Source organism: Pelecanus crispus, chromosome 3 (genome assembly GCF_030463565.1).
Source record: "Pelecanus crispus isolate bPelCri1 chromosome 3, bPelCri1.pri, whole genome shotgun sequence".
Classification (NCBI taxonomy): domain Eukaryota; kingdom Metazoa; phylum Chordata; class Aves; order Pelecaniformes; family Pelecanidae; genus Pelecanus; species Pelecanus crispus.
This window is the reverse complement of record NC_134645.1, coordinates 9006092-9019276: the sequence shown is the minus strand read 5'-3', so window position 1 is coordinate 9019276 and position 13185 is coordinate 9006092. Positions and strand designations below refer to the sequence as shown.

Sequence of the window (13185 nt, the reverse complement as noted above, 5' to 3'; positions counted from 1 at the left end):
AGGCTCTGCTCAATTATCTAGTGAATTTGGGTTATATCAAAATATTCACGTGGTTTTATCAGTAAGATAGTTTCAGATGCATAACAGCCATCTGCGAGAGTGGAATGCCTCTGGAAAGAGAAATTCCTGGACAATGTAACTTGAGGTTTAGGTGCTCACTGGGATTCAGCTGTTTCTTAGCTGCTCCTGACTGACTGTAGGCTTGGGGAATGCAACCCCATGTCTCTATTTATTTCCCGCTTAGTGAAAGGCAGAGGAGAGGATTGGAGTTTTTGCTGTTTCTTTCTTTTTTTAATGATTGCCTTGCTTTGGAGGACTTTAAGACTTGAGCTCCATTAATCATTAGCTGTTATTGACAGTCTTGCTGTCTTCTAAGGGTTTTGTGAGGAACAGCTTGTTCTCACTGTGTTGGTCAGGGAAATGCTGCTAGATTAAGTAGACTTTTCAAGTAGAATCCTTTGGTTTCAGTTGATTTAGGATATGATGACCCAGCCGTATCTCTAGTTTTTGTGAAAATACCCAGGTTAGTTTTGAAAAAATAGTGTAGATAGTAGCAAAAACTGTCTGTTTCCAGCTGTGCTGCCTGTTGCATTATTTCCTTGCACATATAGATGGTATTGCTGACACAACTGCAGATGTGAAGCTGTTATGATGAACTTCATTCACTGCCTAATCTGGAGGACTATGCCAGGCTTCTCTTGAGCTTCACGTGGCAGCTTTTGAGCAGGGTATTACAGGGTTGTCCTCTCTCTGTTCATTTGGAACCACTCGGGGAATGAACAGGAAAATACAGGTTGCAGGTTTTGCAGTACAATAAGAATATGTAGCTGTTTATTTTGGCATTGCTGTATTAAGCAAATGAATGACTTATCTGAACAGGATTGAGATACAGATGACTGATGGAGCCTCCATTCAGATAATATTGAGGTAGTCTGCAAGAAAGAAAAGCTCCTGAAGAAGTTTTCTGCCTCTGTATTTGACAACAGTTGTTGGGGTGTAAAAGTGAAATTGAAGCATGGTTCCTTGTCTTCATAGGCCCCATCTGTGCTCACTATAGAGAGATCAATGCCTTCATGTGGCATTTCAAAGCATCCGAGGTGAGTCTCCTGCCCTGATCATCCCACTGGAGGATCCTGCACAGCTGCCAGGGAGCAGCAAGGTTGGGGCTGTTCCAGAAGGGAAGGCAAGCTGGGAGCCGAGGGTGGCACAGCTCGCAGCGGGGACCTCAGTGGCCAGGGCACAGTCCAGCAGTACCTGAGCAAGGCCAGGTCGGTGACAGTAACCACTCCTGTTGACAGTCAGGGATCAGCTGGCAAGGTGAGGTGACAAGTCAGGACCAGGGTCCATCCAACAGAGGCCAATTACCAGTGAAACACTGAGAGTCGCTAATTGTAACTGCAGTGTTCTGTTGTAAATATCCCCCTTTTTTAATTAGGTTAGGTTGGTTAAATGGTGAATTTGCTTTAAAAAAAAAAAACAAACAAAAAAACACCAAACCAAAAATACAAACCCACCAAAACCAGCCTTATGGTTAGCATTGTTACAATCTATAAGAAAGACTTTTTGTCGGAGGGTCTCCTATAAATATTAGTTTATCATGTTCCTGCTAATGAGCTTTCAGACTTGAGATGGTAAAAATGATATTGCGTTTCTTAATTAAAAATGGGTTGACTTTAGAAGAAAGGAGGAAAACAAGTTTCTCAGACTTCTGCAGCTGGTAGTATAATTTCTAAATGAGTTTCTAAAAGCCTTTGGTTTTGTATTCACAATGAGATCTTCCTGTAAGTGTCTCGGGATATTTTCTTAACTGCTGTAATGTAAATACATTAAAAAAAAATAAATCTGGAAGGGTCTTTTACCATCTGTCTCTGCAACACAGAACATACAGAAGGCTCCATCTAACAAGAGAGAATTGTCTATCCCACTACAGAGCCCAAAGCAAGAAACCCCAAGCAGTAAAATTTATTAGACAACCCTGCATGACAAAAATCAATAAAATACAATCTCTTGTGGTTTAATATGAAAATAAACATAAAGAAGCAGTGGCTCTCAGCAAAAATATTGAGCTGCAGGTATAGAATTGAAAACGTCAAAAGGAGAAGACTGAAAGTGGAGGATGTTGTCCAGTTTACTGCAGGGCATATTTCAGAATCAAAGCCAGAAATAACAGTGCAGAGGGCAAGCTGTCTGGCCATGTCTGAAAAAGAAAATTCAATATGGGGGTGTTAGTGTTGTGAGCGTGAGTGAGGCGAAAAAGCATGCTTTTCGTGGGTGCCAAACTTTGGGAGCCAGTGTTAAAACATTCAATTAATTCATGGTTATCTATAAATGGCTATGATGCTGTGAATGATAAAAAGAATCAAAACTACAGTTCTGTTTGGCCAGTTTCTTCTGTATTGAACCTATTATTTTCTGTCGTACTTAGTTCTAGGTACTACTGGGTATTAATGATACTTTACTGATTTGTGTTGTGCTGTGCTGTTGGCAATGGGGGGACTCTGAGGCTGTTAGGCTGTACACTCTGTATTTTCTATGAAATACTTTGAATTTCTTTCAAACTACATCTGAACACTGCATGTTCTAGTCTTGTTACGTCTTTTTTTGGAAAAAGCTACAGCAACACTTGAGCAGTATTTTAAATCCTCAAATTACCGTAAACTCAGTTCTAATTCCAATTTTATTTTTAAATTGGGGAATAAATAAGAACACCTTTACTTTTAAGTTCAGCTCAATTTTTTAATAGTACCAATATTGTTAAAGTAATTGCAAACTACTGTGTGGCAGGGTTTTATTTGCATATGTAGAGGAGCATAATTTCCATTCTGATTGTACCTGAAGGCTCTTATGTGCTATAACTCGTTATAAGGGTGCTGTGAAAAAAAAAAAAATAGTAATTCATGTGGTCTTTTAGCCTTCCCCTGCTTTCCTGGGTTACTAGAAGTTGTGTAGGTGGAGCAGCATCACTTGTACACAGACGTCAGTGGTGTAGTGCTTGTTGGGGACAGAACTATTGTAGCCTTCTAGAAAGCATCTGACAGTAAGCGTGAAATTACTGACATGTAATCCAAACCCAAATACTTGCAATAGTTAAACACATCCTTGTTTTCTCCCCTGCCCCGAATAATGATGTTGACTTTGATCCCATGGCATTTTAATCAAGTGTATCTTCGAGTTCTCCATGTATATGTGGCGTATACATGGGACTTGCTTTCTAAGCATTTATCTTCAAGTGCTTGATCAAGAAATTTTGTTATACTTGGAAACAAATACCTGTTCTCACCCTCCACCATGACTGTAGGATCTCAAGAGCAATACTAAATAGGGTATTGCTCGTGAAACTGATAATAACAGTGATCTTTCTGGTCCCCATAGTTGAATCTGCAGGACAGAAAAGGCAAAATCCTTTGCCAAGCAAGCTCCTGAAAATGTATCTTTTCAGTTTATTACGTTTAATTAGTTATCTAACATTTCAAGCTTTACCTGGTGACAACAGTGATAGTGGGAGGAAAATCCCAAATTTGTATGAGGCTTACAGCTAGTTTTTAATCCTGTGATAAAGTAGCTAGTTCTATAATGTCTGTAAGGCTAGACATAAGTGAAAATTTATGTATAACCTATGTGACTATCAGTCACTCGTACTGTTGGAGGGGGGACTTAAGTAGTTCCTTTTAAGCTTCCCATTTGCGTACTTGCACTGCGTTTTCTCTGGTTTTGTCATTTTAAATGATGCAGAAGGCTAGCTAACTTCTTGTAATCAGTCCAGTTTGTTGTGAGAGTTGCTGCTTTATATCAAATCAAACTTAGGGGCATACTGCATATTTGTTTGCAGGTGTATTTCTCTGTGACAGCTGTTCTTTAAGACCCTGAGATCTGCCATTAATTTTGAGTAGTCAGAAAGGCATCCATCTAGTCAGCAGTGGAAATTATTGCTGCTCTTTGATGAGTTTTCATTATTAGCATTTCTCAAAGGCGAGGGTGACTGAAATTTATGGCATCAGTTGGCCACACGAGACGGGGATGTTTCATAAATGCTGCCAGATGTCACTGAGATGAGCTTGTATGCAACAAGCAAATCTTTTTGGGAAGAGCTGTTAAAACTGCTATGGTAAATTCTCCTCTCTGAAGCTATTTCTGTTGCTTAAGTCAAATGGTATTATGACTTCTCAGTGTGCAGCTGAAGTGGCCAATGTGATGTTGGCAGGAATGCGTTGCGGAGCAGGGCGAGGCTGTACGCAGCCACAGCGAAGATGGTGTCTGCTGCCTGGCCCACCTTGTACTATTGCAGGGACGCTTCCTTAACCTTGCTAGAAATCCCAGTGGGAAGGTAATGAATCAAATCCCAAATCATTTTTGAAAGGAAAATAAACCCTGCAGAGAGCACCAGAAAATTCCTTTTTTACCTTCTTTTTGCGAAGTGGGAATTGAGCCATGCATTGATGAAGATTGATTAATGTGTTGAGCTTTGAAGACCCGACCTTGCAAACCCAGTAGTTGTTGCCATTTCTTTAAAGAAATAACCAAGCACCATGACCTGAGACTACATGAAAAAAACTAATGTTTAGTTTGCAAAATCATGAGCAAAAAGCGTAGAAAGTATGTGTTAAACTTGTCCATAGACTCTCTAGGTCAGCATGTACCCTTGTCTTAGACCATGGTCTGCCATGCGGTACTGGTATTTTTCCCCCAGAGGCTTCTATCTTGGGGCAAGGGACAGACGAACAAGGGAGCAAAATCAAGGTTGCAAGGGTATGGTATGTTACAATTTTTTCATGCTTATTTTCCAAATACATCTACAAATCATATTTAATTATTTTTTTATTTGGTTTTGACTGATTTACATGTGAGATTATTATATCCTTTGGGTTGGTGTATGCTGTTTCTGCACCATCTTATTCTGCCTTTCTGCAGCCTGCATAGAGAACTTAATATATTTTCTTTGCCATTTGGGCCAATTTTTGTCCCTCTTTCCTTGGTTGATAATGCTGAGCTATGCGGGTAGTGGTTTATATTTAGAAAGATGTCCTAGCTATATTAGTTTATTAGTTTCTGGTTTTTCATAGGAGAGATTAAAATCCAAAAGCTGCATAATTTTATAGAACTGTGAAAGGTCTGCGTGAACTTTGATACATCCTATTGCTCATTCTTATAGTTATTCTGTATATAAATGCTATTGTACTGCTTATAATGAACAAAACGATGAAGTAATTTGTCAAATATTATATTGACCATCGTTTATGGCTCTGTTTTGGTATGTTATTATTCCGACTAGCCTAGAAATTGCTTTAAGGAAAAGAAAAACACCCCTGTAATGCAAGGTAACTTCTTCAGCTGCAGTTAATTTGATTTTTCTCAATAGCAGGAGGCAGACTAAATGGAGTTAAAATAATGCGATAAACAGTGGCCTCCACATCTCACCATAGCTCCAAAAATGCATATTGAGTCTGGGTCATCCTGCTTGTTTAAAGGAGAAATTTGGATATGAGAACTCTCAAACCTTTTTGATAATTACAGATGATTGATAGGCAGGTGGGCATGATTCAAAGATAGTGAGGCACAGTTAGTGAAATGCAAAAGAGAAATCTTTGGTGTCCAATCCTACTTGGTAATTTTGCATCATCAGAGGGAGGTTTCAGGGAGGTTCACAGGAGGTGAATTCCTTTTTCTGTGTTCTTATCCCTCTTCAGTGACAGATGGAGTTAAAATGTTCTTTGGAGAAACAGTTATGCCTGTTTGAGGAAGGTAACTGGCAAGCATGCCGGGAAGATCTTAAAAGTTCGAAGAGAGTTACCCAGAATTAGAGACAGCTGAGCTGTGATAACTTGTGCATCCTGAGAAGATGCTCATGTATTGGTGAAACCAGAGAAGACGATCTGGGGGGGTTAGCTGCAGCATCCAGACTTTGAGGGTACTCGCAACAGAACTGCATATATTTATGGGAGGAGACGTAAGTGCTTGTGCATCTTGGCATGTCTTAGTGCCAGTATTGCAGGGGAGTGATGTAGCGGAGGTACCTATTTATATATGGGTGATGCTCCAGAGAGATTAAGTAGGAAAAAGGCAAGGAATTGCAGCCAGTCTGAGTACAGTGAGGAAGTTGCAGAATTGCTTGCCTGGCAGGTTAACCCTAGCAGGGTCTCCAATACACTCTGGCCTCAATGGGATGTGTTCTGGAGGGGATAAAGCAGACCTGGCTCACTGGGTTGCCTGTGCTAGGGGCCAGGCAAAAAGCAACAAGCAAACCAGAAGTTGCTCCTGCCAGCCAGAAATGCAAAGGTTAAACCAGTTCTGGGGCAGGTAAACCTTTGGCACAGATGGACAGCGGGAAGAAAAGAGTATTCTTATGTACGTGGGGCAAAACAGCTTCCTCGTTGAGAGAAGGCTGTGCTGTAAAGAGATGGGAAACCAAGTTGTGGCATAAATTATATTCAGGAGATACCAGAAAACAAAAGCCCAACCCCCCAAAAACAAAACTCCAGTACATCAATCTGTAATATGGTCACTCTTGTATTTGTCAGAAAGGAGATATTTGCTGACCAATTTGTTTAGGATTTTTCAGAGTAGACTCCCTCAAGGAAGGAGGGAGATGCTCGTTCCTTTGTGCGTGTTTGAGTGAGATCCAGGCACTGCAGCCTGTAGCAGCAAGGAGAGACAACAACAGAAAACTGGAGGCCTGCAGCTCTGATGGGGGACATGAGAGACAGCAGAGACGAGCATAGAGCAGCTCCTTGGGTCTTGAACACTGCAAAGACCTGGGGAGCAGAAGGGCTGGAGCAGAGTCCACTTCCCTCAAAGCCAGTGAAGGACTGACTGTGTTAGGCTGGTATCAAGGACCTTCTGCGGGGACCCCCATGCAGGGACCCAGTGCACAGGAGGAAGGTTGTGTACAACCCTTTTCCAGTCCTGGTCACTAGAGTTTTCTTTCGTTTAGGAGGTTAATTATCCTTGTTATAATAAATTGTGGCTTTTGTTGCTGTTTAAAAGCTGTTCGCTCTTTCTGAAAGGAGCTGACTACATTAGAAGATTGACATGGGTCCACCTCAGAGCTTTGGCTGATCCTTAGTTGCTCGGATATTCTGCCTCTGAGAATATCAAATCCCTCTCCCCTTCTGGCAGATAGTAGGGAGGATGGTGTGGGAATGGGGAATTTGATATGGCAAATGGACAGTGGAGTAAGAAAAAGAGTTAGGTAGGTCACGGGCAGGGGGCAAGCATAGCAATAAAATAGAGACAAGCTGGGAAGTTGGGGAGAACATGTTGGAAGAGATGTAAAAGAAGTGAAGAGAGAATATTAGAAATGGAAGAGGAAAAGTAGGTGACAAACTGAATACCCAGAAAATAATCCTCTGGATATTCCCTCTCCTCTATTAGTTGATAATGGAAAATATTGTCTTTAATCTTCCTGTCCTCTGAGGGCATCACTTACCTATAGCATATGTATCAGGGAAGCACTGGAGGGTTTATGTGATGGAGGACTACGTTGTTATTTTTTTTAAAGGAGACTAAGTTTAGAGTGTTAGTCACTCATATTTGGGAAAACATCATTTGAACTTTAAATAGTTTGAGCTATATCACATGAAAATGTGACTTAGGTGTTTTTTAAGTGATCTTACTGGTTTCTTTTTTAGTGGATAGTATATGTTCAAATGATTTAATCTCTATTTGATTTTTTGGGGGGCAGAAATTAAAGTAGCCTTTAATCTGTTCATTAAGTGTTAACTTTTTCCCTTTGCCTAAGGCTTATGAAATTTTGTAGAATAAGTGGTTTATTTCAGACAAAATGCTAGTAAAAATATTGAAGTTAAGCTTTTTTTTTTACCTTGTTGTCAAATCCCTAAATATTTAGCGCAAGTTCCTAGTTAAAAATACAGCTTTTGTCCAATTTCTTTAGAGTCTGGGAGTCTTAGTACATCTTGAGAAGTTGAGGCTTAAGTTACTTTGTTTAAACTTCAAAAACTAAAAGTAGGACAGTTTTTTCTTTCATTACTCACTGCAAAATCAAGTCAGGTGCAGCCACACTAGCTGCCACATTCTTTTCTTTGATTTTTCTCATCTGTGACAGAGATTTCTGGTACAAAGGATCAAAAGTCAGACATGCCCTTTGAAAAATGAGAAAATTCAGAGTTGTAAAAGTAACATGAGAGTTAAAGACGACTGACTTTTTAATGTAATAGTTAGCATTTCCTTAATTTTCTTTTTTCCCCTTTTCCCCCCCATTTAAATATATCAAAACATTGAAGTACAAAGAGAATTTGGGATGAAAGATTAAAGATGACTCAGTCTCCATCAATGTCTGCCCTGTTTTTCTTCTCTAAAAAAAAATCTTTTACCATATTGTAGGCATTAAAACATAGATTTTACCCACCAGAAATAATGAGATGTTTCAATCCTGTAGATTTTTGCTTGATGTTGGAAAATGGCACTTTTTTTAATGTTTAGGGAGCATAACACTTCGAACAATTTCATGCTTCAGAAGTGACAAGCCTATATGACTGTATTATGTGGTATTTTACTTTGGTCCACTATATCTTGAAATATCATCTGCAAAGCACTGTACAAGACTTTTTATTAACATGTTATGTTCCACTGTACCATAAAACCCCTGAACTGAATTAAATCCAGCAGGTCCCTGGCAAGCTTCAGTTAATGTCAGTGAAGAGTCTCCAACAGAATATAATAGAAATTAAAGGACACCCTTCCAATGCTGATGGCTTTGTTTTCTAAAGGTCCTGAAATGAGAGTGCACCCCATCCCAGGCAGAGCCTTTTGTGGTATTTGAGCCTTCATTTGCATTCTCTTGGCTTCCAAAAGGCCAGTATCCAAATTTGCATTTCTTCCTGGGGCTCAGTAGTTGAAGGCTAAGACGTATGGTTTCACTTGAAAAGACTATGCTTCCATATAGATGTTGTTTGGTATATGCTGTTCCCAGAATTAGGTGAATCTTAAGGTCAAAGAGTTGTATGTAAGATAAAATAGGTGACTAAAAAAAGGGTCACTTACTCTTCTGCCATCTACTCATACTAGCATTAAATGCCTGCTGATAACCTTGTTAAAACCAGTCTCCTGGCTGAAATGTGAGAGGAGTATAGGAATCCATTAAGCTGTTTAAAATTTACTAGAATAATACTTGCTAGGTATGAAGCACCTTCCCCTTGAGGACTGGACCTAGTACTGTCTAAACTTGATCATACTAATCTCACAAATACTATATCATGGTAGGTAAGTATCGTTTCTTACAGATAAGGTTGCTGAGACACAAACAAATAACATGCCTCCAAGTAATACAAGACTGAGAAATAAAAAACAGCATTTATTTATTATAAAGAAATTAGGGAGCAAATTGCAAATGACTGTTTGCCTCTCCCTAAGACTGCTACTGCCTAGCAACGATTGCCAGATAGGATAAACATCATTAACTGTAAAAAGTTTAGTGTCTGAAAGACGTTAGGAGTGCTGATATGCAGTCTTGAGGTGTCTCCATACTATTTTAAAATATTACCTAGCTTTGCATTTTGCGTCTAAGAGTAGTCCCAGCCTTGCCCATGGTATGCGTATGCATGTGCGTGCACACTTGTGTGTATGTAATGGAATTTGTATTGCAGCGATGCTATAATTACGTATAGTAGGGAAGTGCTTCTGCAGCCAAAATAAAAATTAGAAATCTTGCCCACTACATGCAGAAGCTTCTCAGGAAATCGTTCGAGCTCACTCTTCCTGTTAGGCTGGGGAATATGCCTCTTAATTTCCTCTGACAGAAAACATACCACCTCATCAGCAGCCCCAAAAAATGACAAAACATCCCCGCCAAAATAGATGACTGCCAAACACTTTCACTGCCACTGTGGCAAGGGGGACAGGGAGAGCAGGGCCGTGCTTCAGAAATTTCAGGAAAGTAGAATAATTTACCTTGCTACCTGTAGAGTCCCACTGTTATGCCTTGTATTGGCATAAAACGTTCGTCTTGTAGTCAAGGTGTGACCCTTGAAGAATTAATTTGAGCCAGAGGGTACACGGCCATCTAATTCTAAAAGAATAATTTATACTCCTGAATCTGGATAGTGTGAAATTCTCTTACAGTGTTTGAGCCAAGGCAAACATCTCGATGCAAAATCTACACGGGCAGATCTCTTACATATTTAAGTGACAGAACAAATGCGGCTCCATCACATACTGTGCTGTGTGCATTAACCTGTAGCAGTGGTAATCTCATCTGAAGTTATTGTGCAGTTACTTAAAGGTGTTGTAGCACTACTAATAACAAAATTTGAATTTATTGAAATATTTGCTACTGCAGTTTGGCTTAAACGAGTAAGGTATTTTAAATAACCTCAAAATTCTCTTGAATCGCTGCATTTCTGAATCGCACACAATTGCATTCGGAGCCTATGTCAAATGATACATCAGGACAGAGGATCTTTATAGACAATTATGCTAACACTTATCATTACTTCAGTATATTTTTATTGCTGGGCTTTTTTTCTTGTCATAATTTTGGTTTATAAAAAAAGAAGAGATGAGAACATTTTATCTTCACTCTGCGTATTTGTGGAACTCTTGCACCAATGTTTTTTTCCCCACACTAAAGGAGTAACGTTGTAAGTCAGAGTGATAGAGATCAATAGTGTATATATATAAGCACACTACCTCTGGTAAATATATTAATATTGTAATTTTATATAAAAAATACTACAATGGACCAGCTTCCTATTACAATGAAATTACACAGTCACAGAGGACTGCATAATTCACATTGCTGCATGAATGGTTCTAGTTCTCATGTTGTGAAGATAATTTTCAAGCTGCGAACTGGGTGGAAACGGGTGCTGTCATGTCTGCATTAAGTGTTCGGACAGCCTGAAACTCAAGCCTGGAGAGTTTTCAATGTCTCTTTTTTTCATTTTGGTGGGGATTAGACACTTGGCATGTAGTGGAGTAGAACACATTGGAATAGTTCAGAGTTTCCAAGAGTTGCTGAAGCGATGATGAAATCTATGGCTGGAGGTTTTTCTGTTATATAGCTGGGTGGTCATCTGTTGTGTGACAGAAATGGTCTCCATTGTTTATTTGTGAGATGGACATCTGCCAATCTAAATCTTTGGCTAAAAGAGGAGCCAGAGGACCTTTGGCAAAGAGTGGGAGACAGAAACGTTCCAGCAGGCACAAGATGGTGCACATTCTGCATCCAGCTCCGTAGAGATGGTGACTGCAGTAGATGATCAGTCCTTTGTAACATACCCTCTGCGGGATGCAAAAATCCTTCCAGCTTATGTATATGTATGTATAGGTATATTCTGTACACACATATGTGTATTGCAAATATAAGTAAGGTATATATGTGTGCCAAGTATAGTTTGGCACACTGGTGTTCTGATCTGAATGGAGGTTTTTATTATATATAGTTCTCTAAGTCCAAAGTATTCAGATGCAAGTCTTGACCAGCAATGAAAATACGATTTTCATTTAGATACATGCATATTAAATTAATGACTGTAGTAATGGACTTTCATTAGCTTGGTTTTAAAGATTTGTGTATTGTAGTGATTTGGGAGTTAAGACGTTTTAAAACTATGTGAGTAGCTACTTCGGTTTGAATGAGTTTTGCTAAACTTACTGGCTTTAGAAAATGCAACTGTTTTTCTTCTAAGATGTATCCAGAAAGGTAACAGATTAGGAAAACAACTTGCCTGTCCCAAAGTTTTGCAGGAGCAGTCCCCAGATGCCTATTAAAATCAAACTTAATTTAGATAAAGAAATCATTCCTGATTTTAGCTGCAATACCTTGCTTTGACTCTACAGAGCATGTCTGAGGACGTTGTAGCAGTAGGTTTTTTTATTTGTGCAGATTGTTTTTTAACAGATGTTATTTTAAAATTCTATAATGAAAGTATTTATTAGCAAATAAATATAAAAACAATCTCCCTAGGGCCAGGAGGAGATTGTGGTGGTAGTTGTTTTACCTTGCTTGTTTCTGGCAGTGACATGATGCAGTACTTTTTAATAAAATATAATTTCTGCAGGGGTGGGATTTTGAAGTCCTTGAAAATATTAGCACTTATAATCCTGTATGGGTTAAGGAGTGAGTAATGCAGTGAAAATAAGTCCCAAGGATGTAATTATAGGATACTGTGTGGTTGTGTACTGCTTGTCCTGCCAACATGAAGAAGCAGGCACACCGAGAAGAATATGGTTGGAGAAATTCAAGGAATATAATTGAGGCATGCTAGCGAGACTGATGAAGAGCACACATCTCCTCCATCTCCTCTGGTGCCCCACATCACTTTATATTGCTCATTTGAAGACGTCTAGGCATTTCTTTGAAATTATCCAAGTTGGAGTTGAACCAGAGAATGGGAAAAAATTATTTTTATTGCAGAATTCCTTTGTACTTTAAAGATGCTTACATTCAGCGTTAATAATGAAGCTCCTAATTTAATTCAGTACATTGCTGCTCCTTGTAACCAGTCATAAATTCTCTGCAGTCCTGTATGTGCTGATAGACTAGAAAATGATGCATCTTATTTGTTAGCTCAATATCGTCAAATAGCCAGGAGAATTCATGGAGGCATTTTTACCCAGGGCTTTCTCCTGCAAAATAACTCCAGCAGTGCCAATGGGAGGTTGCATATTTCTGTCTTGTACCGTGAGAGCTAGGCAGAAATTGGTTTTGATGTGCCTTCAAGTGCAAACACTATGTGGAAAGGACTTGCTTTCTTTTGCATCATTCCCAGCAGCAGTGGCTTAGCAGACCAAGTTCATTGGTACTTGTTACCAACTCCTGAGTCTTTTGTGTGTTTTCCAGATATAGCTGGCTGGAATTTGTTCAAGCATTCTATTTTGTTGGTGTACAAGAAAGGAAAACAGTTCCCTCACTTTCTCCATTACCAGTGTAGCTTGCCACAGTTCCTACAGGATGAAAAAGAAATAAGACGACAGCTTTGAACACCTCTGTGGAAGAAATCCTAAAAGGACAGATCTGAACTGTTGTTTTTAAGAGTTGTGCTGCTGCCTTGTTTTCATTTTCAGTGTGGTAAATGGGATTTTGCCTGCTCATGTTGATTCTCTTCAAGAATTAAAGCTATCAGCTTCCAGCGTGGACATGCATTTGGATGTGATTGAGCTATAGTTGAGTTACGGCTCAACAAGTCCCACTTCCCATCATCTTAGCTGCTATCACAGCGTAGGTGCACG

General features: G+C 39.4%; 1 protein-coding gene across 1 annotated transcript in view; it reads left to right on the top strand.

The window, feature by feature from the left end:
• The window catches only part of KIF16B (kinesin family member 16B), a 142266-nt gene that overhangs the window by 111927 nt on the left and 17154 nt on the right, over positions 1-13185 (top strand). The gene's annotated exons all lie outside the window — the stretch shown is intronic.